This window comes from Heterocephalus glaber, unplaced genomic scaffold (assembly GCF_053883595.1).
Source record: "Heterocephalus glaber isolate CG9 unplaced genomic scaffold, H.glaber_assembly_v1.0 deba00001579, whole genome shotgun sequence".
NCBI classification, from domain to species: Eukaryota; Metazoa; Chordata; class Mammalia; order Rodentia; family Bathyergidae; genus Heterocephalus; species Heterocephalus glaber.
Window position 1 is genome coordinate 7,242,366 of NW_028258360.1, and position 23,571 is coordinate 7,265,936.

Genomic DNA, 23,571 nt, shown 5'->3' on the forward strand with positions numbered 1-23,571 from the left:
ATAGAAAAGCTATCATGAAAGCTGTGACATTGTGATAACAAACTTTCAGTCTGGCAAATATAAAGCTGTTTTTTTGTGCTCATGAAACAAAGGCAAATTAATAAGAAACTTTTTTCATACTGATCATATGGTATTTTGATTTATTTTAATGGACAAATAACTATGCATTTATAGGGTACAATGTGAAACTTTAATGTATGCAGGCATTGTGGAATAATTAAATCAAGCTAATTAAAGCACCTATCAGTTCACATATTTATTGTTATCATTGTTATTGTTGTTATTATTATTATTATTATTTTGTGGGGTGAGGACATTTCCATCTATTCTCTTAGCAGGTTTCAACTATGATCTGTATTATTAACTGTAGTCACCATGCATAAGATCATTCCCAGAATTTATTTCTCCTCTCTGGCTGGCCGGGTCTTTGTATCCTCTAACCCACATTTCCCTTTCACTCTCTGAGCCCATGGTCTTTCTATTCTACTCCTACTGTATGTCTCTGGCCTTTTAAATTCCACGTGGGAGTGAGATCATGCAGTGTTTGTCTGTCTCTGTCTGGCTCATTTCATTTAGCTTCATGTTCTCAGGTTCACCCATGTTTCAGCACATTACTAGAGTTCATTCTTCTTGAAGGCTGTATAGTATTTTACCGGATCACACTGTGCTTATTATCTGCTTATCTGCATGCCATTCTGACTGAACCAAGTGCAGCATTTGGGTCAGATTTACTATTTTGCCCCCGTGAGCAGCCCAGTGCCTGCCACAGTGAAGTGGTCATCTCACGTGGATAGTACCAGAAGCGCAATGGTCATATTTTTATTCTTTATGTCTTTCTCTGCTAGTTTCCTTATGACAGATGATAAGCAGTCTAATCCGGTTCAACACTGTGACTCAAAGCACACAGATAGGTGTGAGGAAAGATCAGGTGACAAGGCAGGTCTTCTGAGGCCCAGGAAGGTGTTCTTGTTACACTTGATCATTGGGATCGTCTCAGCTGACACCGTTAACTCTATACCATGATGGATGTGCTGGAAAAGACAACAAACTCCTCAAAAATGTTCCTTGATTCTAGTCCTGGAATAGCAATAAAATAGTTGTAAACAAGGCTGGATCTACCCTAGAAGAAGCTCAAAAAAGGGGAGTTCTTTCCCCTACTCCCGTTGGGCACTGAGTTATGTCCCTGCCACCCTGGAGAAGATCACACAAGACCCCAAGCTCGGAACCACCCGATCTTCTGGGGATGCTCTGGGGCTGGCGGAATTTGATATTCTGTGCCTTGGATCCACCTGCCTGCCTACAATTCTGCTTGTGTGTTGAAAGGCAATCCTTTACTGGGAATCACACCATATCATGCTTCTTTACTTCTTAACTTGAAAGGGAAGCATTTCCACTAAAGCCGTTATGATGTAATCTGGGGTGACATTGAGACACGGTCTGCCTACGTGACCTAGGCTGACTTTGATTCTCCTGCCTCAGCCTCCCAAGTGTTGGTAACTATAGGCCCACACGACAATGCCCAGGTATGGTGGAGTTTTTGCATGAGAGTGTTAATAACCAGTGCTTTTTGAAAGTGAGAGTTACTTTTTAACATCCAATTGTATGCTGTGCTTTGAAATTCAATAAGTGAAACATTTCCCTTTGCGTTTTTGATTATCTTGTTCACCCAAGCATTGTGTGAATATCTTAAAATGTGCTGCTTTTAGATGAATCTCATCAAAATGCTTTATCAGTGTGTTATAAGGCAACGTGGAGAAGACAGTGGAGAACAAGTCCTTTTCTAGCGCCTGGCTTCCTCACACAGACTCATGGACCACACAAAGGGCAGGTCTTGCATGACAAGGTGATCACATGACAACCACAGCCCAGAGAATCCATCTCTCCAATGAGCCCTCATCAAACCTGCTGCAGATGATTTTTTTAAAAGGACTCCTCAAAAACTAAAGTAGAAATTCCATTTGACCGAGGAATTCCCCTTCTTGGTATCTTCAGGATTGAATTAAAGACATCATGTTACAGTGAGCCATGCACATCCATGTTCATAGCAGCACAACTTAAAATAGCTATATGCTGCAAGCAAACCTATATAATCATCAACAGATGAATGGATAAAGAAAATGTGATACTTACAAACAAAGAAGTACTACTCTGCCATAAAGAAGGATAAACTTGAGTCACTTGTAGGAAAATGGATGCACCTGGAGAACATAACATTAAGTGAAATAAATCAGACACACAAGCTCAAATATCACATCGTATCTCTTATATGAGAAACTCAAATTATAAATAAAGAGACAAATAAAAGAGACAATGAGAACCAGGGAGATTGGTCTTTGTGAATGAGAAGGTGACCAAGAGATGAAGGGAGTGGGGAGGGAGGGAAGGAACGTGGACATAAAAAGAACTAAGATGTGCTACGAAGGGGACCCTCTGTCCCATCCTGCCCAGTGTGGACCCCGGCAGCATCCTCAGTGGGCTCAGGCTTCTGGTAAGTGGTGCTAGTTTCATTTCTGGCTGTGCACTTGTTGATAAAATAAACCGTAAGGTGACCAAAGGTGACCCAGTGACAGACTCATACCTGAGGGCAGTAGACCCTTCCCAGGAAACCCTGCCCAATATGCAGTGTGAGCTTTTGTAATTCTACTGTTGCAGGTATGCAGTAAAAGAAGGAGCAATTATTACGGCTCACCTTCACAGGTAGACATGTACCCAGTTCCTTGCCAAGTTAGTGTAAATCACAGAATCCTCTACTCTCAGGAAGAGTGTAGAGAGAGGAAGATAGGGAGAGAGTGGTTACAAGTATTCACCTGCTGTCAAACGCCCTGGGCAGTGTGGTGGCGAAACACTGAGCCCTACTCAATATACACAGAGCACTGGGACTATTTAGTGGGGAGACTTTACCTGCAGCTCAGCTTGCAAACTCCTTTGGTAAATCAAATTGGTGTCAGAAATACATAGTGAAACATATATTAAAGATTTTCTTGCAGATGAAGAAATCACCCTCATTTTCTTCATCAACTTAACAGTTCAAATTTACACTGACTTTTGTAGCTTTCCTTTTTATATAACGATTAGAGCAGGGCTGGTATATTTTTTATTAGCAGGTTCTCCTAATAATTGTGAACCAGGAAGGTGTAGACAGGAATCAGCCCATCTGAAGGACACAATTTGCTCTTGCTGATGCTCCTGATGGGTGTAAAATTCTACATGTGAGCTTCTGCTACAAAAGGATGCTTGTGAGTTCTGTTCTCATACATAAATCTCCCCCCAATTTGAAAAAATCTAAACTTTATGTAGAGAAGGGTGTTCTATAGTAGGCGACACTCGGGTTGAGATACAAGGGGACGAAAGAGTTTTATTTGTGTATTTGCTTTTCTTAAACCCAGCATCCTGTGAATGCTAAGTGCATCAGAGCATTCCGATGCAATGCTGTCCTTTCCGAAGCCCCCTCGTCTCCAGATGGTCCCCACTTCTCTTGCACTGTGTAGCTACAAGCACAACGACCTGAAGTGGAAACCTGAGCAGGAACTGCTCTCTCTGCCTGCAGGAGACCCCAGGCGGAACCTGATGAGCCCATTTCACAGCCCTTGCAGCAGCTGGACAGACTCGGCACCGATGTCCTCCCTGCCAGGCCGGAGGGAAACCACACCTCAGTTTGTCACATCCTCATACCCGTGTGCCCACACTCCCACACTGTGCAAGGCACAACGCAACTGATTTGGAATTTTGCTCCCTCCTTCATCGGGAAAGTCTGGCTGCGACCCTTGATTAGGGTCAGTGGCCTAGTGACTGGCCCTGGTCCCTTGCTCACATTCCTAAGCCTTCGCCTGCCCTTGCTGGCCCATGGCTCCTGTGACGCTCCTGTGAGTGAGGACACAGCTTCCAGCATCACCACTTGGTTGCTCAGCCACACAGGGGCTGCAGGCGCTGACGGACCTTGGTCCCTGGAAGCTCCGTGGACAGGACTCCGCCATATCGCAGCTGCCTCTCCATGACCTGCCCTCGTGGTCACCGGTCTCACACCTTTCGCTGCACAGAGTGGCTGGGAAAGGTGGCAGGATCTCCTGAGCATGAGCACAAAGAGGATGAGGCCATGACAAGGCACTTCCAGCTCTGCGCGGTGCTCCGTGAAGGCCGAACTGTGCCTGGCACGAGGTTGGAGCAGGGTGAAGGACTGCTTGTTGACAGAATGGGCTCCTACATCACCACTTTGGGGTTTCATTCAGCTTGCATCTATGTGGGGTTCACGGGCGGGGGTCTACCCACTGGTCTTCCCCTTCCCTCTCTGTGTGCTGCTCTGAAAATAATCAACCCGCATGTGCTGGCTCTGGTTTGCTCTACCTAATGACAACAATCAATCCGTCCGTCAGTCCTGGCTCACGGGACAGGATTCATGATTTATCCCAACAAAAGCTCACATCTGAAGTGAAGGAAGGTGTGGAATACCCATTAGACTTCACTCACAGACTTTTGCTTCTTTTCTACCCTCCTGCCCCACTTGGGCTCCATACCTGAACATCATTAATCCCACCCTATTTGCTCGGAAGCCCAAGGCATGTAGACTGCTGCATAGTTCACAGTTTCAGTGCAATGCACTTAATTTTTACATTTCACCAACAAAATGGTAATAACATTGACACCCAGTTTATGCAGCCAGGCTGCAACTGGGTCTGAGATGTTTGATAGCTTTGTGTCAGCCGGATGAAATATGATGTTTGACAAAATCCTCCTCGTGATGTATGACACCCAGATTTGCAGCGGCACATTTCATCACCACTAAAACATGATTTATATTATGTTCTTCATCATCAAAATAAAACCCTGAACAAATTGCCCTCACTATATATCTAGCTCTTTCACCTTATTAATGATCTTTGGTAGCTGAGAAGAGTGATTGCTAATAACTGCTCTATATAGATTAAAATAAGATCATAAAGAATTATCTTTTGAGGTTATGCACATACTGATTTCCTCCGACTTGAAATTTTATGAAGATAAATACAACAGTCTGCAGTAGGGATTTCCAGGAGTTACACACAGACAGTTGGCTGATCCCACCCGTGCTGTTTGAGTCCTGTAAAGGCTGCACAAGCTTTCCCTACCTTTCCCAGCCTCTCTCGATGGGCTCACATCTGTCTTTCCTCCCCATCTCCACTTGTCCACATTACATGCTGGTTCCACAACTTGGGGATCAGCCACATTGTCTGCTATTTCCAGAGTATATTTGCTTTCCTCCTATTCTGCCTGGGCCGGGAAGGGCCCCTTTAGTTCATCAGTGCTTCATGCACTTCGGCTTAGCCCAAGGAAACATTTCATCTTCCGGAAGGCCTTCTCCCGCTCCTGTAGAAAAAGTCAAATACTCTTTCTGTAATGGCTATAAAAATATTTCAAGGGAAGGAAGGAGTGGGAGGGAATTAATTTCTAGGGTTGTTACTGGGTTCCAGAAATGTGCTAGCTGTGGTGTTGCTGCTGGCCTCCTAACACATAAGGTGTGATAGGAAGCTCTGCTGAAATGTTAAACTGAAAAGAATTGTTACTGTAAAAGACTCATTGCCTCTAACCCCCTGGAAATATTTCCCCTCGCTTCAAACTCACCTGTCCCACTCTTCCTGCCATTTTCTGAAACCGTTCTGGAAGTCCTCTTTCTTGAGTGTCTTGGATTGCACCACGGCTGTCTCGATGTCCAGGATGAACTCAAAACCTTCCCTTTCATGGTTATTTTGACTTTGGGGAAGAGCAAGAAGTCTCACAGTGAATTTGGTGGACACAGTGAATGAGGACATATCATCATGCTTTTTTGAGCCTGCTTTTCCCTTAGATGGTTCGTGCCAACAGCATTCACCATATTTGTTATCACCTCCCATAAAGACCCTCAGGAAAGAGGACTCCAGAAGTGCTTCAGAAAGTGGCAAGAATGATGGGATAAATGTGTTGGAAGTGGAGTGAGTATTTTGAGGCTTTTTTGTTAGTATGTATGTGTAACATTCCTTGTGTGGTGTTGTACATGCACATAATGCATCTTAATTCTTTTCTTCATCCCTTTCCCTCCTCTCCCCCCTTATCTCTTGATCCCCTTCCATCTGAGAAAGATCTATTTCTCTACTTCCAATTACCTAATTTTATTTTGCTTTTTATGAGAGAGATTAATGACCATGTGTCTTTTACTGAAATAACTCTTTTTTAAATGTAAACATCCACCACATAGTTTGATCACACCTCATAGCTAAACGTGTGGGTCAGGAGGAGTGTCCTTGTATTAATTCTTGCTCCTTCCTCTCTTTCCTCAAGAATAAAGTTAGTGCCATTGACCTGGGTTTCATTGTATACCAGCCTCTGCTCTTCATGGCGTGGAGCAGGTGCTCAGTTAATATTTGTTGAGTAAGTGAAGATTCAGCCCTAGTATATTACTGATTCAGTGCATGCTCCAAGAGCTCCAAACAGTTCATGGTGATGGTAAATCCATTTTCCGTAACAAGGTAATATTTCAGACCAGCCTTCAAGGTAGCTGTAGCCATCCTAGTGGTCTTTTTCCACAAGGGCACAGCATGAAGTCTAAGATAAATGCACTAAATTGTCAAAAATACTGAGTCAAAGTCATATTTACATAAAATGAAAATACAAGTGACATTTTAGCAGCTGTTAATATTCCTGACAGAACTTCCAGTACTTGAGTTATGAAAGAAGTAAAACCATAATTTTTGCTAGAAATTCCTTTATGTATTCTTAAAATATGGAGGCTTTAGGGATTTATCATATGTAAAATCAGGAAAATTGAAAAACCTCGAAAATATTCAGCGAAGTGTTATTATTCTGATGCACAAACTAAAGATTTGAATCTATGAACTACTTTGCCACAATTCAAGAACTGATTTGAAAGATTTCACTTTAAATTTGAGGATTTTTGTTCCACTTGATAATATATTTACCATATGCAAAATGGCCAAATTCTGACTTTAAGTTTACTAACTCTAGACAAGTCCAAATCTCTCTTTTCTATGGGATGAGTTGATACTAAGGATGTTTATTGGGTAAGGTGGATATACTAAAAATAACTGTTGTTCTTGGTTTGCTGGAAGACATTTGTTTGGAGTTGGACTTCTTCTATAATGTTTATGGTAATTTAACTTTTGGAGAGATGGAAAATGAAAGTTTCAGAAACATAGCTGATTTTAAAATAGAAATTATAATTGACTATTTTAGAGATCATATGTGATGATTATTTTTTAAAGGCAAATGTCAGTTCATCTTAGCTAAGAACCACCCAGCCACCCAAGCCTTCAGCCTCTGCGTCATTCTTCAGTGGTTGGGGTCTGAGGTCCTCTCCACTCATGACTGACTTCCCTGGCGCCTGTACAGAAACCTGCAGGTTTTCTGTACAGCAGGTTGTAATCTCATCTTGCCACCCACCATGCTTGTGTAGTCTGAGTCTGCGTCTACTTGGGCTTCTTGTCTTGGACCATTATTCCCTCTGAGAATGAAATCCTGACCTAGGCTCCAGTAGGCTTGGTTCTGGCTTGGTTCTGGCTTGGTCAGTCCATTCTCAGAAAGTGGGTTTGCCGATTGCCTCAATACCTTGCTTTTTGAACCCACATGAAATACGTAGGGGGACATCTGCCATCCTCGTTGCTGTCCTGCCCACAAGTAATCCTTCTAGTAGAGTGGATGATAAGTATCAGGTCAATGAATGAAAGAGAGTCAAGCCTCTTCTTCCCAAAATACAGAGCCTGCTTTTTACAGTCAAGTTCTATGAAACAGTCCTCCTCACGGACTCCACCTCAAGTCTTTTAGAAGTCCTCAAAACCTCCCTTTGCTGACATTTTCTCCTGTGGTGCCTGGTACGGGGAGGAAATACATACTGAAGCCTACTTTGTGCCATAATTTAGAAAATTGTAATTTGTGCTCTGGCCGCTTACTTTGGGCCTCAGCTCTGCTGTCATAATTCCTGACCACACTTGGCTTAGTTCTGCTTCCCCACCATTCAAGTTCCACGCTCATGAGAATTGTTGGATCTGCCTCTAATGAGCATGTGAGCGCAAACTTGAATTTCTGTGCTGGTTTTCCAGCTCCCTACAGCTATCTGGAGAAGGGGCCACACTCCAGATCAGAGTGGGTTCAAGAAATGTTTGACGTTTGGCATTAAATGATTAACCTCATAGGATCAGTTACTACAGAGTCAATCTTAGAAGTTTGCAGATTTTCATTTAATGTAGTATTGTAAGCAAAGTTGTAGAGTGCCACTAAAATTAAGCTCATAATATTAAAGGTCTACTAAGGTTTTTCTGTGAAGGTCACAATAAAATTAATTTACTTGATTAGAAACTATATTTAACATGAAAGTCAAATTCTTTGTATGAAAATCTTTAAAAACTTGGTCTGAAGGATGACATGATCATGAAATAATTGAAATAGTTTTAATCATTAATTATCTAAGCTTTAAAAATATAATTTATGTAGTTGACAATTAGGAGAAAAGGGTTCATAATTGTCTTACCTTTATATTGAACTATTCATGGGGTAGAATCCTATTTTTCTAGTCTGATATTAATTTTTATATAAAATCTATTTCTTCACACAATAGCAATGAAAATTAACACTTTTTTCTTCTTCTTTAGCATAAAAGCTTCTCTGGGGGAAAAAAATCAGCATTCCTCTGAATCACAACCGCTGTACAGACATCAGAGTTAACTCCAGTTCTTGCTGGTCCAGTCCCTCCTATGAGGACATTTGTCATTTCATAGCTTCAACCTGACACTTTACCCTCAGCCAGTCATTTCCAAATGCTCAGGGTTGTCACATGCATGAGGACTTGGGGCTGAGTTAGGTCAGGCATTGACAAGGTGGTGGCCAGTCCCCTTTCTAACACTGAAGTCTCCATTCCAGGGGACTGGAGGTGAGAGAAGGGGAGAGGATGTGGAGTGGGCAGTGTGGGCCAGGCACCATGCTACCACGGTGTACACTTTCCCATCACCGAGACAGCCACAACTGGAAGCAGAGGTTCATCTCAGCTTGCAGCTTCAGTGAGCTCAGTCCATGACTGGCTGGGTCCAAGGGAGAGACAGCCGGGAAGATGAGAGAGGAAAGTCGCTCACCCATGGCTGCCAGGAAGCAGAGAAGGACAGGAGGAGCTGGGGAGGGAGACATAACCACTGAAGGCACCCATCTATCGACCCACCGCTCACAACGGGGCCCGATGGCCTCACAGCATGGCTGGCTAGGCTGTCGTCAGTGAGTCCGTCCATGATGAGCACAGCATCTCACCATCAAACCACCTTCTAAAAGCCCCAGCTCTGAAGGCCTCAGCCATTTGGAGGACATTCTAGATCTAAACCATAACTCAACGTCATGCACCAACCTCCTTGCTCTTTCTGACACAACCCTGATGATGGATGTTTACTCGTTCATTTTACAAATTGTAAGGCTCAATCTCAAGAATACTAGATGTCTACAGCGAGCTTACTCTTGTAAGGAGGCAAAGCCAGAATAGAATCGAACCAGTGTTGCTCGGGCTACAGCTGATGTTCCGTCAACAGCATGGTGTTGCATGCCATTTCCTCCCCCTTGCCCCTTCCTAAAGTCCAACAAATGAGTCTAAACCCTAAAGCTCCTGCTCGTACTCCTTCCCTGAAACAGCCCTCTCCATGCCACCCTTCTCCCTAAACTCCAAGTTGATTGGCCTCACACCAGTTCTGTTCTCTGTGATCACCAGGCTGTGGGACACCCTTGTGACCTTGCTGCTCCTGCTTCACAGTTCTCATCTTCAGCTCTCAGGGGAGCATTGCCCACCTCGGGGAAGCCCTTGTTTCATGGGTCACTTGCACTGTGGCTTCCACATTATTCTGTTCCAAAGTGGGCTTATTCTGGGACTCTACCCTGAAACCCATTCTTTCCCCCTTAATCTCTTCCTTGAAATTTAATCCTGCAAAATTAGTCCTCAAATCTCTATCAATAATATCATAATGTCAACTTCTAATCTATTCAGTTAAGGATATCTTCAAATGTCCATTTCTATCTGCTATTAGTTTTGATTGCAGAATACTATTTCTTAATATTTTGAAATTAAATTTCATTATATGTATCATAGAGTCTTCATTTTCATCCAAACTTCACCTATCATAGACATCCTAGGTAGAAAAAAATTAATATGCAGTCAGAGAGGGATTGGGTCTTCCAGGATGTCAGTGCAAAAGATGAGATGCACCAAGATGGTGGCTGGAGGGGATCTAAAAAGAGCCAGGCTTCAGCATGGAGATGCAATAGCCAGCCCTGCATGCCTCCTTAGTGGAAAACAGCAACTTGAGATTGTAATGTAATTACCACCGCTTAGTCCAGTGAGCCCAGACTGGCATCAGACACATAGGTGGGTGAGCAGAATATCTGGACCATCTCCTATCACTTTCCAGCAATGCCTTTGTTCTTTCCATATATGTTTGCTACATGACTCATTACCCTAATGATCAATATTAGTGACTATACTTGTAGTGCTATAGGTTGATTATAGTTTGATCCACATTGTAAGTATCCACATTGAGATTTTGTTGTATAAATTACACCTGACAAAGAGTTTCAGTGGCCACACACTTGGGTTCTCGCCTGGAAATCCAGGAGCTATTCTTCTCCTTATCACCAATAAAACTCTCCTACCTTTCTCCTTTGCTTTGCTACTTCATTGCTGGATGTTGTGAGACCACGAACTTGGCACATCTGACATCTAATGGGTTGGACGTTATTTTCCCCATCTCACTCTCTATTGCCTATGCTATTTTGATTTACACATTTGTATTACCTGGTGGATGATGTGAGTCTTTAAATATGTGATCCCACAAAACTTCACCTTTTCAAAAGCCAAAAACATCTTAATTACCATCTTGCTTAGGGTCCAACGAATTGCTGCCTACTAGCCAGATCTGGTTCTTCTGCTAGTTTTTATAAGGTCTTATTTTTGAGCATAGATTTGACTGCTTGTTTACAGATTGTCTGATGCTATGTTTGGGCAGAATTAAATGGTGCCGACAGAGAAAATCTCCACCCTAAACTAATGTTTAGTAGCTAACCATTTACAGAAAGTTTTAGCAGCCCAGATCTTGATCCTGCTCTGAAATTCTTTATTTTTCTTCTCTCATTTCCAATCACAAAAATATTCTGCATATTTCTTTTTGTGAGATTCTCTTATAATGCATTCTTTCATTGTGTAATACTGATCACACTAGTCCACACTATCATTGCAAATCCCTTCAGTAATCTCAAACTTTTCCACTTTTTTACTCTTGGTACAGTACACTCATTCTTAATTTCCCTAACTTCACCAGTCATGTTCCCTTCAGAAGTCTTAAGGACTCACTCATTAGAATAAGCCACAGACCCGTTATGTGACCATACTAAATATTTGCTCTTTAAAAGATTTAGCAATCACCAAATTATATGTGCTTTACACCTGGCACATGAAGAGACCAGTCTACATAACCTGTGTAAATTGTTTGAATAATTTATCCTAAACAATGTAGCTAGCATAGCAGAAGTGAAACTATAAGAAAATCCCCTTGACTACCAGGATAAAGGTATTTCAATTGTTTAGCTTCTTGTAGCCTCTTTTTTGCTGTCTGACCTCAGTAAAGTCCCAAAAGAGTTGCTTTTGCCATCTTAAATGAACCTTATAGTGCTCTGAAACCTTTCCAATACTCACATTTGCATTTCAAATTTTATCTTTGTTCCTGATCTCCAACCTCTCTCTACATTTTATTCCTCCTTACATCACATCAAAAGTTTTCTTCTATAAATCTTCCACTCTGCTGTCCCTTTTGTGAAATTTATTGCTTATAGCAATACTATAACCATAACTGACTTGTACTTCATTTATATTTTGCCAGATGTAAGCCTTTTTAACTATTCTATAATGCTGTCCCTTTTTCTAAGTAGGAGCTTTATTGTTATAACTGGGTGGCATGAGTCATGGGGCGTGCTGGGATCCAGAAAATTAAGCTAGGGGTATGGTGGCTAGAAAGAAACAAAACTCAAAGGAACTTTGGAAAGAATGAAGCTACTCACTAGAGGGAGCCTGTGAGGAGGTTGACCAAAAGTCTTTTAAAGTTTCTTTCTGTACCATGCTTCTTCATGCAAGAATAATCTTTGTTTTGGTTAGGAGACACATTAGATGCGTTGCTTGTGTGGAATGCATAGCATCATATGGAACACTGGAGAATCTCTAGCCCCTCAGTTCAGCATATTTTTCAAGGTCATGCTTAGTGGATGGGGTTAATAAGACATAGGTATGAGTGTAAGGCACTAGATCAGTTGCTTGAGTTCATGTTAAGGCATTAATTATAATAAGGAAAAAGAAAGCTGAACTGAAAAAAACAGAGCCAGATGTGAAGTCGTAAGACAGGTGAGTGTGGTGGGGGTCAGAGGAAGCCTGTAATCCATGCGAGCTCATGGATTCTGAGTCCTTGTGAGATCAACAGGATGGTAGCCTGGGGGTGTGAGACAAGACTGGCATGCAAGTTGCCTGGGTCAGTTTGTCTTGGAAATCAGTCAGCCTGGACATCTTTGTTGATGCTGCTGTGTCCATAGATCAAAGGATCTGGGGAAGATGTGGACTGATGCCTTTCTACAGTGCATCTCTCCATCCAGAGCACTGAGGCCTGTGCTTCACTCACATAAAGTTCTCTGCACATTTGCTGCTGCTGCTGCTGCTGCTGCTGCTGAAGAGGTTTGCAACTCTTCTTGTGCTTCCTTAGCACACTCTCAGTATGAGAAAGGCAGGGAGGGTGGTGAAGGCAGAGGAAGGGAAGAAGCAGCAGATGGAGATGGAAAAGTGAAACATCAGGACTTTCAAATCCCTTCCATTAGGACGGGCAGTGTCTGGGTGGTGAACGTTAAAAGGCAGAGAGAATTAACAGTGAAAATGGACGAAAGGAAAGAAGCAAGCACATAAAAGTGAAGAATGAAATATTCTCAAGGTCAGAAGCTGAGACCCAGCATTTTCCTAGAGCAGATCTGGCATGAGGTGGATGCCTGGGAATGGATGGTGGATGGATGCTAATACAAAATAGCCAGCCCTTTTGAGCAAAAAAAAAAAAAAAGGAAATTCAGAAGAAAGTAGTGATATGGAAATTGATCATACTATCCCTAAATATATTTGAAGAAATATGTAAAGAAATGTTTCTTGATGTGTCTACCACAAGGAATCAAATGAGACCTCCAGCCAGAGAAGAAAATGATATCACCTAATTGAAGAATGGGCAGCTTGCATGACAGTCCTCGCTGAATAACAATACTACTTAAGGCAATTTTTAGCTTTGTTAGTATTAATATTTCACTGACCCATTTTTAAAAGCAAAATGGAGCCAGAAAGAGCCCCAGGGAAACTTCTGCTGGCCCTCCTGTTCTAAAACTTTAGCCCCAACAAAACTCACAAGATTGTTTATTTAAACTATATTCTTTTATAACAAACTGGGATTTATTCTTAGAGCCGCTGATTGAACACTTTAATTTACAAACGGGTTTCCCAAAGCTTTGTAAAGCCACCAGATGCAAAGAGAAGGGGCCGCATCTCCGTGCTCAGCCTGTTTAATGCAGGCAATATTGTAAACAGGACTCTGGGGGAAGGTTTCAGAAGTGCATTTAATTGCATTTCCTACTTCTCGTAACAGCAAGGGATTAAGCCGAGATGGAACGTAATAGAACCTGCTTCACGCTATCGCCTTATGAGGAGAGAGGCGAGGAATACACAATATCAAGCTTATCAGGGAAAGTTGCCCGCATCTCCGCTGAATAAGCTCATGAATGATTAAGAGCACATTGCCTAATTTCTATTTGAGATTTTCTGGTGGTCAGTTTGTAGTCACATACATCAACAGCAACTCCCATTTATTAAAAATAATCTCCATTTCTTATTGTGGAATCTTGATTTGAGAAAGAAATAAATTCTAATAGGTGTTTTATGCACTGCATGATTTACATTGTTTCTGTTCTCTTGATTCACACAGTATATCATGTGGAACCTGTGGCCTGGGGAAACAGATCAATCCTATTTGTTGAACTTTCCTATTACTCAGGCTGTCCTGATGCCACAAGGAATAAGAAGCAGCAAGGCTGGGTCAGGCTGGTTCCCATCCCTCTTATTTAGGTTAACACCTCTGAGCATCACATATGTTGCTGCCTTCCCAGATTCTGGCTGCATAGTCCTTTCCAGCGAATGTCAAATCCTGTTATTTTTTATTCTCATATTTAGACTTGTAATGTCTGGACCACATCAGCAGGTTAGAGATTAAATATTTTTTTCTCAAAATGGGGTTGATCCTTACTTGTTTGCATCAAAATCCCTGGGATGACTGAGAGAAATAAAGAATCTCTAGTTCTCAACTTTGGGAATTAGAATCTGAATTTTCCCCAGGTCATAATTCTGCAGAATGCATTTGAGAACTGGCATTCCGTATGGACACTGCAGGACCTATCTCGTCTGTTCAAAGGATTTTATGGAGTCTATTAGAACTTGTTTCGGTGAGAATTAGTAAGGAGTCCCCAAAGGCCTGGAGCTAAGTTTTGCTACGTTTTTAATCAGTACAGGTTTGCAGTACCTAATGATGGCATGGTTGTGGGGAGTTGGTCTGTGTGCATAACACATTTGAATTCTCTGTTCATTTTTCCCCGCCCTTCTGCAAAAGATCTATCTCCCTGATTCCTGTAATGTTTCTTTTAGTTTTTGTTTTGCTCTTCAATTTATTTGTTTTGCTAGCAATAGGAAGAAGATTGGCACTTCCACATTTGCCCCCATAATGTCACGTGAGTGCCAGTTCATGACAAACAGCCGGACAACTCCAATTCATGTTCCTAACAAAGAGTTTCTCGCTCTCTAACACCAGCGTCCAGCATACGTCGGGTAAGCTGGTTGCTCTGATAAGCGCCAACTCTGGTAGCTCAGCAGCATCGGGTCACCTGTGCCTCCCTGGCTGTTCTGAGCCCCAGCCTTTTTCTGCACAGTGGCTCTGCCCTGCTCTGTGGCTGAGCCTGTGGAGGGGCCGCAACTCACAACTGCTAGAAGAGGAGAAGGGGAGAGAGGAGCAGGCGTGCGCTCGTAGGAGCCAGGCCCAGAAGCAGCAGCTGTCACTTACACCCACTTCTGCTTGCCGTAAGTCAATCACAGGAGCCCCTCAAGATTCGGAAGGCTGGGGAATGCAGTGGCTATGTGCCAGCCTGGAGAAAGTCACAGGGCTGTGGGAACACTCGGAAAACAGCCACATGGAGGACACACTTAGTGTCACTCCACAAGTACATTTCTGGCTGCCCTCCCTGCCACTGTGACTACAGCAGGTTGATTTCTGCATTTCTAGAATGTGCACGAACAGCTTCCTTAGCAGTAAAGTTTGATCATTCAGTGATTAATGGATAGAAAGTGCCACGTATGGTGGATGGCACACAGTGGTGCTCACTCTAAGTGAATCCCCTGCCCTCTAAACCCTTGGTAAATAATTGTGTTTTGAAACTAATCATGCTATATTGTTTTTTGTTTGTATGTTGTCTTCCAACCATTTTCTCCCTGTCAGAAAATTTCCTTCATTTCCATATTTCTAGTTCCTCAGTACCCAATTAAAGCCCAGAGGAGAAGGCTCGAGGCTGAACTTCCAACGTCTGCTATCTACCAGTTAGCATTTAATATCTCTTTGCTCCAACTCCCAAATCTCTCCACAAAAGGTGAGAATAAACCTCAGTGAGAAGAGCTCACTCCCTGGAGCTGTCTAAAAATTAGCAATCATGAATCCCTAAACAGAGTATCTGGTGAAGAGCGTACAGTACATGTTGGTTCCCATTAGTTACCCCTGTTCCAGAGCTGGGAGTTTGACAGAGGAAGAGAAGTGGACATGCAGGGAAAGCTAGCATGATTCTGCATGGATGCTCTGTTCAGAAAACCTCCACAAAGCAGCCACAGACTTAGTAGGACAGTGCACAATCAACTAGAGAATTTAGAAATAAGCAGAGAAATGCACACAAATGACATTTGAAGTTTTATTGGCAAGACCATATATATCCCAGGGAGACTATACCTGCTCCCACTTTATTGTGTTTAATTGAAAGGATTTTACACTTTTCTCCTACAGGACAGTTTAACTTCCAATTAGGAGTTAGTAAACCTGAGATCATATATGTTGAAGCAAGGGTGAAGCTGATACAGAAGTTTCCAAAATATCAGTGAATCAATGGTAGACAAACTAGGTCCAATAAGCCCTAAAAAATAACATTGTTTTGATTTATCGCTGAGCTAAAGTCTAAATGCTGATAACAGCTGCATTCCAAAGAGCAGAAAAAAATAGGAGGTAGAGTTATCAACAGATGGATTCAGTTTAATACCAGCAATTATTGATACTTCAAAGCATGTTTGCATTTGCTTAACCCTAGTTAATAATAAAACCTTCTCTCTTCTTTATCCTCTTTGCAGAATTAAGCATTAACCAGACATTTCTCTAAGCAATATGGCACCACAAGCCTCCCTAGGAGCTGTAACACCTGTCCAGGGGACACTGTTGTATCCGATATGAGCAGCCTGCTGTCGTCTAAGAGCAGATTATGATATAATTTAGTGATTTTGGAGTTTTGGAGGCCTACTGCCTCATCTTCCCTGCCTAACCCCCAAAACATAAAGATGAAGAAAAAAAATAAACATGCTAATTAAGAAGTTATCTCATTAACTGTATTCGTCTGCCTGCTCCTCACTGAGATGCAACCCCCAACACCTACACCTAAAGGAGGAATCTAGTTTCAGTCCTTGGTCGGCTGGCTCAAGGCAGAAATGGCAAGGCGAAAGGGCCTGGCAAAGGAAAGCTGCTCAGCTCTTGGGGGCTGGGAAGCAGAGCAGGGGACAGCCCCAGAAAGGAAGTGGCCAGGGGTCAGACACAGACCCCAGGCCAGGCCTCCATGACCACCCAGACACACCCAGATGTGCCTCCCACCAATCCCTGAGGCCGGTCACGAAGCCAATCAAGTGGGAACATCACCCCAGTTACCACACTGATTGTACATTTCAGAAATATCTAAATGATCTCAAAAGCAGTCCTGTGGACCAACCTTCCTTAGGAAATCCATGCCTTTGTGCCACACACTTCCATGTTCTCGCTCTGAAAGAGGCAAGAAGCCCTGAAGGTGGACAGTCCAGTGCAAACCAGAGACAGCATGTCACAGCTCCCAAGGATAGCAGAGCTGGGCAGCTCTGTCATTGCCGGCACAGGAGACTGGGTTTCTAGGCTGCTGGGTTCCAAATTTGGGCTGGGCAGAGAGATCACCTGGCTTCTTCCCTATTGCGGGAGTTAAGTCCCACAGTAATGAGAACTAGAAGATCAGGCGTAGGTTTCCGAGGACAGAAACTGCCACAGTTTCTACCACAGCCTGACCGGAACAAGCTCTCAGGAAGCTGCTGGATTTCCGCCGACATCGCCGGGCTACAATGCCTCCATCTTTCTCACACTGAATTTCAAATTACTGCTCCCTCTCCCAAAACTGTTTCTCACGTTACACTGTGGCTCTCCCACAGGGTTTCATCCACTCTGCGCGGCCGAACTCAGTCATAGCAACTGGACCCGGAGGCGGCTCAGACCCGGCCTGGACCTGGCCTGGCCATGCCTTGGACCAGCAGGCCGGTTCCCTGACCTGAATGCCAGCACAGCACGACACGTCTGCCTTCCTGTTGAATAAGATCAGGAGAGGCTGCAGGGTAAATATACCCACATCGAGTATTTTTTTCCAATTCATTCATGCCAAACACCACTTAAATTATTTGGATGTATGAGCGATTTGTATTTATTTTAAAACTGCCTGCATAAAACCACACATAATGTGGTCGAGGGTTACAAAATGTGGTTAGGAGAATCAGAAAAACTGTGCCATGAAACTGAGCACTAGGACTTAGGGAGCTTCGCAGCTTTATGGCGGAAAGTTTAATAAATCCTCAGAACTCAGTTTGCTCAGCTGCAGCTCATCCCACCATGAGTGGCTATAAAGTAGCCCTGAAAGAATCCGGTGGCCTATTGTGTCCCAAAGTTTTTTTTTTTTCCTAAAGTAGAGACACAAGATAATAATTACAGTTCAGAATTATTTGCCTTCCTTTGCTTCCCAGGACTCACGTATCCGACAGCGTGTTTACCTCAGTCTGCAGAGCAGCGCGATGCGACCCTGTGATCATCATCATTAGCGGCCGCTGGAGAAGCCCCGGTCCTGCTGCAGGGCGGGCCTAACTCCTTGCCTGCGCACAAAGCGTCTTGTGCTGTGCCTTCCCGGCTTCCTCTCGAGTGTGGCCGGAGCACCAGGCCCCGCGTCAGGTCGAAGTCACCGCAGGGCACAAAGCGTCAGGAGCTCCTGCAGCGGGGAAAGATTCCCCGCTCTTGCTGATTGAAACAACAGCTGATATTTATTGAACATTGCCGTGGGCTGGGTGCTCTGATAATCTTACATATTTTATAAACTATTCCTAGGAGGCAGGCGATACTTTTGTTCCACTTTATAAACACAGAGAGTGTTATTTCTAAGTCGCCAGTGTTTCCTGTAACCGTATAGATGGACAACAATAAGGCAAACCAGGATTCCTCTGCTGTTCTCAACAACTCCGAGTTACTGGAACCGATCGAACTATTGATGGGGATCAGTTCTGTTTCCGGTGGCTCTTTCTGTCTCTGGTGACACTTTCAGTAAGTGAAGCACATCAAGCCCCGTCTCGTTGACTGGCTGCTCGGAGTTCGGGCTCATAAACACCTGTCTTTGTTTTCCACTTGTAGATCAACCACAGTGGTCCCGGCTAGGACAGGCTTGGTTCCCAGGTCAGCTTGGCTGGTTGGGGTTTCTGGTATTTATCACGGATTAATTTTCATCTTCAACCTCCGCGAGATGCTGCAGATGTCAAATGCCACCCCTCATCCACGCGCGGTGCAGGGCTAACACAATGGGATGCAGACCCCGTGCTGTGGACCAGAGGCTGTTGCCATAGCAAAGGGACCTGTCCAAGAGAGATGCCCAGGGGCCAGGACAGGAAAGCAGCAGCTGTGTGAAGACAGGATGGAGACTAGACAGGGCTCTGCGTGGAGACTTCAGCTCTCAGGTCAGTGTCCACACTCAGCTTCTGTTGCTGTTGATCCCTGCAGCCACCTAGGGAACATCCACAGCCCCCTGTCTTGTACTTTGTGTCCACTTGTGAAATTCAAACTCCAGTGGCATGTTCCAAAATAGGAGTCAGGCGCCATGGATTATTCCTCCAACACCAGCAGCAGGTGGGGCCAAGGGAGAATGCAGAGCAGGGGAGGCCCTGGGGGCCACAGGGAGGGTCCCTACCCACCAGGTGCTCAACAGGGATGTGGGCTTTACAGCACTATACGTTTGCAGAATGCCTTAAAGGCCAGCTGAGTGGAAACTCATTAGCTGCCTCAGGCCTCCAGTGCTAGTAGGCCAGGCTCTGAAGCTTGGTAAAATTCATTTCTAATGGAGGCATTCATTCCACTCGGTGGCTTTCATTGTTTACAAACCCCTGGTCCGAGCTGACCCAGAGCCTGCCTTATTGTGCACCCTCCTCTATCCTGGTTCTGCTGTGTTTGTTTTGAAGAGGGCACTGGAACCTGAGCACATTGCTCACTTGAGGACCTCTCCCCGGGGAACTGCTGTTCCTCAGAGTCCCAAGCCTGGGCCCTGAGCAGGCCCACTTCTCAGGGCCTACTTCCTAAGTTCAGATTCCCGGGCTCTGCTTTTCTGGCTCTGAAAGCTGCCGACTCAAACACACACAAGGTTTCCCCTCAGCCAGGGGAGGCCTGAGGCCAGCTTAACTATTTCCAGTTCTTTTGGAGACATTTAAAAAAAGAAAGAAAAAAGTACCTGTCTTATGAAAAACTAAATTTGTTGCTTTGTTTAATTTCATTTCATACGACCCAATTTAAGTATCTTTGGTAGAAAACACAGTAATTTGATTAGGAGTGATTTAAATTATAGGGATAATAAATCAGATATTCAAGTTAAATTACAATGTATGGAATTTAATTCACAAAGGACATTGATGTCTATTTTTTATATCGCCTGTGATAACTCATTCCATTCAAAGATGAGTAAAACCAAAAAGAAGCAAGCAATCCCAGAGCATACAATACTAATTTTACATGTAATTAGAACTAACAATTTCTTTTCATTTATAGAACATACTCCGATGACCTTTGAGGTTGGTGGTGGGAGAGGACATTAGCTTATAATTATGCTTTGATTTGCAATGAAAAATTGAAATGACTATTGCTTTTCAAGCTAGGCATCAGCAGAACGTCTGAATTAAAGTGTGAGGCACTACTGCCCCCTGCCGATAAAATTTTGTTATAACATCTTTTAAAGATGCCTTCAAATAGAAATCAAATTTTTAAAATCATTTAACACACAGGAAATGAACATTTTCCTTTCTAAATTTACATCTAATGCATTTTAAAAATCATTCTTTCACACGATCTTTTAAAATTAAAATGGTACTTTAGCCTTTTGATATCTAGATATAAATTAATGAGCCAGGAAAATGTAGGAAAAATAATGATGACTGCTAATGTCGTGCATTTATATGACATTTCCGAAGAGCACTTAATGTGGGTTTTCTCATTTAGTAGCACATCATGCTCGGGAGAAAGAAAATCATTATTTTATTCGTTCAACTTCTTAAGTCTCTTGTTCTTTCAGCACATAAATGACTTTTCAAATGCTAGTGGTAGAGGTTCAATTTCCATGCTTTTGTTATTCCGTCATTTTTTTCACTCCACACACCACTAAATGACAAATCCTAAATATATGTAAACAAATGATGAGGTCTTTTGGAATCAAACCAATGACCATTCTGATCTGCAAAAACAGCTACACATTTTCCAATGAAATATAATTCAGTTTGGGGAAATGCATCATTTCACCTTGTCTTTGCAAGGGAAAACTTCCATCAAAAGGCGAGGGAAGACGCTGTTTAGGTTTAATTGTGATTTGTGATCTACTTAGGTTTTGGCACCTGCTAGAAACCAGACTTTACTTTTTAGAGTTTTGTATTTGAAAAAGGAAATTGCTTTTATGCTTTGCTTAAGGACTTGAGGGATCAGGGGGTGACTGCTTTACCCTGGTTTGTGTCCATGCTTGCACAAGGGAAACCCAGGCAGGTAGCATTTGCTTCAGGTGTATGCAAGAACCCCCCCGGATGGCTTGCATTTATCTTTCCTTCTGTCTTCCAGTAACTGGCAGTGTTCGAATCTATAACCCATCCTACAGAAGGATAGTCCTGACATTTTGCTCATTTTGTTAATAAGGTTACCCTGGATCATGTGGAGACCAGATCTCAAAGCCTTGTCCCACTTATATTGCTTAATCAAAACCAGTTGGCTTTTCCTTGCCCTCTTTTATAAGGCTTGAGAGTCTTCTCACGTTGAAGTGTTGATAGCAAGTTTGTCTTAGTGCTTGGGGACCACAGTCCAGGGTGAAACCGGCGGGCTGTCTTTTTACCTCACCGTAGCCTCCAGCTACTGACATCCCGTGACGAACAGGCAAGACCTCCTGGGAGAGGGCTCTGCTCATACCGATTCAGTAATCCACAAATATGCGGAGAAAGCCTATTACCGACCGGACTCTGTTGGCAGAGTGTTCAGTGGTGTGAAGCAAAGCGAGGTGACTTTGCTTTCAAAGACTCCATTCGTACAGAGTCAGAAGAAGACAGACAAGGGGATGAAGGAAGAGAGAGAAGAGCATTTCCGCTGGCGAGGACTTCCTGCTTCTGTGGCTGGGTCCCCAAACCCCACACCCCTGAGCTCACTGTAGCGTCTTCCCATCTCAGATGCACCAGTTAGGAGGCGCACTGATATGACATGTCCTGCCAGGAAAAATGTGGCCAATTCAACCCTAACCCGTGCCTTCCTTCAATTAGAATCTCTGTTTATGCTCATTAGGAGAGGTCATTCTAGACATATTATTTACGGCTTTTAAAAATCAGGTATCACCTTTAGGGGAACAGAAAAAAGAAAAGGAAGTAAAATAAATAATTCCAAAAATTCCACCTATTTAGAGTTCATTTGGGAGTGAGTGGAGGAAGAGGAAGCAGAAAGACCTCATCCAGGACGTGGTGCCAAGCCTAGCTTTTAAGGGAACAGCCCAAAAGTTGTATGGGGTGGGGGGGGCAGGCAGTCAGGAGGAGGAAAACCGCACTGGGAGGAGTATTGGGAATGATGTTGGGAATGTTCATTGATGGAGGTACAGGGATCATTCATGGAAATGTTCACTGGTGGAAGATTTGGAATATAGATGGGATATTCATTGATTGGGAGCATCCACGGGAATCTCAGCAGAGTATGGTGGAAGGAGGGCAACTGCAGGAGTCCCTCACACCAGTAGGGGATCCAGCATGGGACCCTGGGCTCGCATCTGCCTCTCACTTATAGGTGACAGGACTCTTTTCAGAGCACAGAAAGCGGACAAAGGGAAAGCCATCCGGTGGGACTGACACCCTGAGGAGGGAGGAGCACAGAGTTGCTGCCTGAATTCTTGAAGGAGTCTCTCAACTGCAAATCAGCCCAAGCCATCAGCTCAGAATGTGCATGTGCAGGGAGGGGTTATTAGAGCCTTGGGGGCTCAGAAACATTGTTTAAAGAAATCTTCGAAAAGAGCAGGCACCAGCTCTACCTGGAGAGGCTGTGGTTGTCTGGCTGGCGGTGCGGGAGTGCTGGAGCCGGGCCTCTATAGTCAGTGTAGCTCCGGAGTGTAGAAGAAGCCGAAGCCGAGGAAGCGAGGAAGCGAGGAAGCCGGCACCTGCTTCCTGCTGGGGAGAGGCCAGAGATGCTCACGCTGTGTGTGTTTGTGTCTTTCCCACTCAGCAAGGGTCCTTCTAGGGAGCACCCAGAGACCTGGGGTGATGGCAAGGAAGTTGTCCTGGTAGATTTCTGGACAGCACTACCGAGCGCTTCATCTGTGCCAGTCTGCATCTCACCACTTCAGCGGAGCTCTCCGGACGGTGCTTGTCGTATTGCTGCGAGGGAGCAACACTTTACTTCCTGTTTTATAGGTGAGAAAACCAAGGCACAGAAAATCTAATCACAAGTCCATGTCACAGCCAGCAAGAAGCTGTAATCCAGACCCCGCTGCAGGGAGCCAGGGGCTGTGGTGGAAACTCCACCAACAATGCCTCTAGCTTTATGGTCTGTCCTGTGGTCTCACTGAAATAAGGTCACGGGGAAGACAGAGAGAGGCTATGGAAAGAAAATGGGAAATTCTGTGACTTCGGGACATGTTACGTTCTGTAGTGGCCATGTTAATGGTTTAGCTTTTGACCTAAGTGGGTAAAAAATATAAAACTAATTTTACATAAGTGGACAAGATAATCATGTTTGTGCCTTTAAAAATGTCACACTGCCACTAAAGATAAAAGATTCAGAGTAAACAAAACTATATCTTAGAGAACTATTCGAAGGATCTCCCAGCCATTCACTAGAAAACCTGGCATCAGGATGAGAATGAGCTCATGGAAGGGAGAAACAGAGCAGCTGGGAGTCACTAAAGGGGAAAGGTCTGCAGGACTGGGGGTTGCCACGCCAGCGGGAGGAGTTCGTGTGG

The 23,571-nt window shown here is 43.7% G+C and overlaps 1 long non-coding RNA gene across 1 annotated transcript; it reads right to left on the minus strand.

The window, feature by feature from the left end:
• On the minus strand, window positions 1-18,727 carry LOC147823468 (uncharacterized). The gene is made up of 4 exons (XR_015443823.1): window positions 18,128-18,727; window positions 5,596-5,724; window positions 2,131-2,198; window positions 1-1,031 (listed from the first exon to the last, which is right to left on the minus strand). It is a non-coding gene; the product is annotated as an uncharacterized LOC147823468 (long non-coding RNA).
• Window positions 18,728-23,571: the final 4,844 nt, after the last annotated feature.